Source organism: Otolemur garnettii, unplaced genomic scaffold (genome assembly GCF_000181295.1).
Source record: "Otolemur garnettii isolate 467f Iridium unplaced genomic scaffold, OtoGar3 scaffold00003, whole genome shotgun sequence".
Lineage (NCBI taxonomy): Eukaryota > Metazoa > Chordata > Mammalia > Primates > Galagidae > Otolemur > Otolemur garnettii.
This window is the reverse complement of record NW_003852398.1, coordinates 48,277,593-48,282,485: the sequence shown is the minus strand read 5'-3', so window position 1 is coordinate 48,282,485 and position 4,893 is coordinate 48,277,593. Positions and strand designations below refer to the sequence as shown.

Below are 4,893 nucleotides of genomic sequence, written 5' to 3'. Positions count from 1 at the left end.
TACAATCAGGTTAAAATGGACTTCATGGGCAAATCATAAAGGGCAGTGTGTAAGTTGGAGGTGCAGAAACCCAGCCCTGACTTTTGCAGTTTTTTAAATTTGTTTTGTTTTGTTTTGTTTTTTTGGCTGGGGCTGGGTTTGAACCCACTACCTCTGGTATATGGGGCTGGCGCCCTACCCACTGAGCCACAGGTGCTGCCCCCAGCCCTGACTTTTAATCTTTGATATGAGGGGACATAGGGAGTTGATTGTCTATTAGTTAGGTCTCAGTGGCACCTTTCTGTCCCAAAGCTCCGATAGTCCAAACATGTCTTCATTTCCAGGGTTGATGCTAAAATAATTGTATTTAACTCATAAGACACCTTTTCTTCTTGCTTTCTTAATTTTCAGGTGTGAAGAGATTCATTTGCCACGGTTTTCATTAAAGCAAGGGATGATCCCAAGACGTTATGTTATGCCTTGGAAGGAAAACATGGAATTCAGAAATGTGAATCTGAAGGTATTTTCCCATAAGTATTTAGAAGAAAAAGAAACTATACCATTTACTGTGTCTCTGAATAGACATACATAACCATACAAAGCTATTTTGATGTACTTTCTTATGCACTTTCAAACAAAATTTAAATAGCAATATCTATTCAAATAACCCAGTTACAAACTTAGAGATATACTAGAAGATTTCAGAACCTCCACATCATTCTGACTTGCAGTTTTTAAGAAGCTCATAATCATGCTGTTAATATTAAAACTACTACAGGTTGGTCGTGATGGCGCACACCTGTAATCCCAGTACTCTGGGAGGCCAAGTCAGGTGGATTGCCTGAACTCAAGAGTTTGAGGTCAGCCTGAGCCAAAAGCGAGACCCTGTCTCTACTAAAAGTAGAAAAACTAGCCAGGCATTGTGGCAAGTGGCTGTAGTCCCAACTACTCAGAAAGCTGAGGCAAGGGAATTGTTTGACCCCGCAGAGTTTGAGGTTGTTGTGAACTATGACGCCACAGCACTCTACCTCCAGCACAGAGTAACACTGTCTCAAAATTAAAAAAAAAAAAAAAAAAATTAAACCTACTACAGAGATAGTATCAAGCTGGCCTACTAGATACAGCCTGTGCCTCCTCCGTGAAGGAGGAACCAGAATATTAAACAGATTCTCACATTTTGAAAAGATCATCTAGGAGAGAATGCTAGGATTCACTGAGGGAAGTAACAGCACCAAAAGTGAGTAAGGAGGGGTTGTGGCAACTTGCTCAGCTGGGGACTGGCTAAAAGCCAGGCATGAGAAGCATTTTTCAGAGCTATTTTACTTTGGCAATTTAGTCGATAGTGTTCCTATGAACTTTTCAAATATAATTAGTGACTGGTGTACAGTATACGCTACCATACAGAGTTACCATGAAAATTAAAGGACAGCGTGAATGAAGCAAATGTGCCCATACCGGTAAGTGCTAGGAAACAGGATTTGAATGCTATTCAGCAGTACTGAAGAATCAGGAGTGGGTGTACACTCAAGTCAGCAACCGCAAACAGCTGTCATGTACACAGCTACCGTTGTTAACAGGAGCATCATACAGAATGCCAATTTAATGCCGAATTGTTGGCAAAAGCTTTCTCGTTCACGTATATTTTATTAAATTCTCAAGAATCCTTCAATATTCCCATCTTAAATTTCAGGAATTTGAGTCTTCTGGGAGTGACTATCTTGGACAAGGTTATATAAAGATACCAAAGGTCAACAATCTGACTCCGTGTTTCTTTGCCATCTTTCTAGTCTGAAGTCCTCCCGGTTCTTCCCCATAGTCGGGTAACACTGAACCACAGAGCATTGATTTTAGAAGAGGGATTTTGCTCTGCCCACCAGACCTTTTCAACAGGGTGTTAGAAAAATTATTGGGAAATTTCTTTCTTTACCCCCCGCCCCCAAATGATGTTTGTTGTGATATACAGAAAATGTTGTTTCTCTTAGCTGGCAGAAGTGTGTGGAATCTACGCCGGCCCTTTAGAAGACTCTCTGTTTTGGTATCACAGAGAAAGGCTTTGCCATGGGGAAGACCGGAAAGTCGTCCTGCAGAAAGGACCACCGGAAATAAAGATTGCGGACATGCCTTTGCACTCCCCTCTCTCCAAATACCAGAGCACTGTGATTTCCCATGGCTTCCGGAGGAGACTGATCTGATATAAGTAGAATAAAATAAGTGTGTCAATCTCTTCTCTCTCTCTCTTCCCTTCCTCTCCGTCTCTGATAAAGACCACTGGACATTTGCATTTCATCTACAAGGTCAATTTGTTTAAGGTCATAATCATTTGTGTAATTTAGAGATTATCGAAGCTTTAGAAAGAAAAAAAAACGCTCTGAAAACAACTGAGCTGAAGCAGGGGAGGAAGGAAAACGTCCTTGCTGCTGTTAATTTCGCACCAAGCAGGTAAGACTCAGCAGTCTGGTCAGTCTCGCCGTCTAACTTACCACTCTGCTGCCTTTCTCTTCCCCTCACTCTTATTATTCATCCCCTCTGATACTAAGTCAGATGAGCCGTGCCAAAAGAGTGGCAGGATGAGGCGCCTGTGGCTCAAAGCAGTAGGACACCCCAGCCCCATATACTGGAGGTGGTGGGTTCAAACCCGGCCTCTGCCAGAAACTGAAAAACAAACAAATAAACTTTATGGGGTGGTGCTGTGGCTCAAAGGAGTAGGGCTCTGGCCCCATATGCCGGAGGTGGTGGGTTCAAACCCAGCCCTGGCCAAAAACTGCAAAAAAAAAGAGTGGCAGGATATGGAATTATTTTTGCTACTTGGTGACATCCCTTACTACCGTTCTTTCTTTTATTAAATCATAGCTGTGTACATGCAGTCATGGGGTACAGTGTGCTGGTTACCACCGTCCTTTCTGACCCACCCCTCCATCACACAGCCCCTAAGTTTCTGGGTGCTGGCAATTAATCACCATGGCAAAAAAAAGTGTTCAGCAGACAGCTCTGGGGTAACAACAGACAATACCAGCCGAGAGACACACTTTCTGTATTAGAGTATCCAACTGTCAGTTTCCTACAGCAAAGAACCAGTTCTCATAATTTACCTTAAAAATTATCACATGTAAATTGGTACAGCTGCTGTAAAAGACAGTATGGTGATTCCTCAAAACGTTAAATGGACAATTATTGCAGGATTCAGCAATTCCACTTCTGAGCATAATATACTTAAAAGAATCAAAAGCAGGAACTTGAACAAATATTTGTACAACAGTGTATAAATATTCGTGATAGCAAAAAGGTGCAAACAACCCAAATGTCCATCAACTGATGAATAAATAAAATGCGGTATATACATACGATGGAATATTACTCAACCATAAAAGAGAACAGCATTCTGATATGTGCTACCTCCTGAAGGAACCTTGAAAACATCCTGCTAAGTGAAATAATCCCGACACAAAAGAGTAAATATTGTGTGCTGGGGGGGCTAACAGCCGCACACTAACCCTTTCTCCTCTTCCCCTGCGTCTCTCCTCCTAAGACAAGACACAAAGGATCTGGCTAGTCCCATCCCCCAGAAGTTCGTGTCAAAGGACCCTAACTCCAGGCAAGCTGTGGAATTTGCCCACCCCTACAGCCCCATATAACAGTGGTCTCTAACTGCCCCCCAAGAGCAGACGCCATGTTTGCACCACCCAGGAGGGTCACCCTCCCCTTTCTTTTTTTTAATTTTTTTATTTTTTTGAGACAGAGCCTCAAGCTCTCCCTAGGAGACTCCATCTTTGCCCTGCCCAGGCAGGTCATCCTCCCCTTCCAATAAATCTGGCCTAAACATCTCCTATGTGGCCTAGACTCTGGGTCCCATCCTTTACACCTTTCATTGTGATTCCTCTTAAATGAGCTAGTTAAAATAGTCAACTTCATAGAGAAAGGGTTTACGGGGGAGGAGGGAACAGGAAGTTATTGTTTAATAGGTACAGAGGTTCATTTTGGCATGATGAAAAAATTCTGGAGATGAATAGTTGTATAACAATATGAATGTACTTAAAACCACTAAACTGCATATACAAAAAGGGTTAAAATTATAAAATTAGTGTATATTAGTGTATTTTTTACAATTAAAAAATGAAAGTCCAGACACAGTGACTCACACCTATAATCCTAGCACTCTGGGAGGCCAAGGCAGGTAGATTGCTTCAGCTCATGAGTTCGAGACCAGCCTAAGCAAGAGCAAGAACCAGTCTCTAAAAAAATACCTGAATGCTCTAGCGGACGCCTATAGTCCTAGCTACTCTGGAGGCTGAGGCAAGAGGATTGCTTGAGCCCAAGAGTAAGAGGTTGCTGTGAGCTATATGATGCCATGGTACTCTACCAAGGACATCAAAGTGTGACTCTGTCTTAAGAAAAGAAAAACAACCACAGTGGATATAAATTCTGCTTCACTAGTCAAATGGTTATATCTCATAAAAGCAGCAAGGACACAATTTATTATATATAAAAAAGATAACAGGTGTTCATGTAACATCAACTTAAAGATCAGTAAATAAATAAGGTATAAAGTTTATACACACACATGTGCATACACTAATATACACACACATATATACGCAGGGTAAATAGACACTTTAAACTCATCTTTTCAGTAAAGTTATATACAAACATGTAGTCAAAAGAAATTCATAACAGACCCAGCACAGATATCTCTTCATTGCTACAAAAGCTTGGTGTGCCCTCTCTCCTATCACATGACCACACTGGATGTGAGGCGGTGCACGCTTGAAGTTCTTGGCATGTCCTCTCCAAAAAAGTGATTTAGTGATGCATTTTTGAAGGTGTTAGATATTTAGAATCACTCAGTATGTCAGTGGGAATGTTATGAAGAATGGAGCATTAGCATGAGGGAGAGTTATCTGGTGGACACTTAGTAAC

General features: G+C 41.6%; 1 long non-coding RNA gene across 1 annotated transcript in view; it reads left to right on the top strand.

Moving 5' to 3' along the window:
• The window catches only part of TEX43, a 2,614-nt gene extending 443 nt beyond the window's left edge, over positions 1 to 2,171 (top strand). The window contains exons 2-4 of the long non-coding RNA XR_001161487.2: positions 260 to 263; positions 391 to 499; positions 1,962 to 2,171. This is a non-coding gene — a long non-coding RNA (testis expressed 43). The remainder of the gene's footprint in view (positions 1 to 259; positions 264 to 390; positions 500 to 1,961) is intronic.
• Positions 2,172 to 4,893: the final 2,722 nt, after the last annotated feature.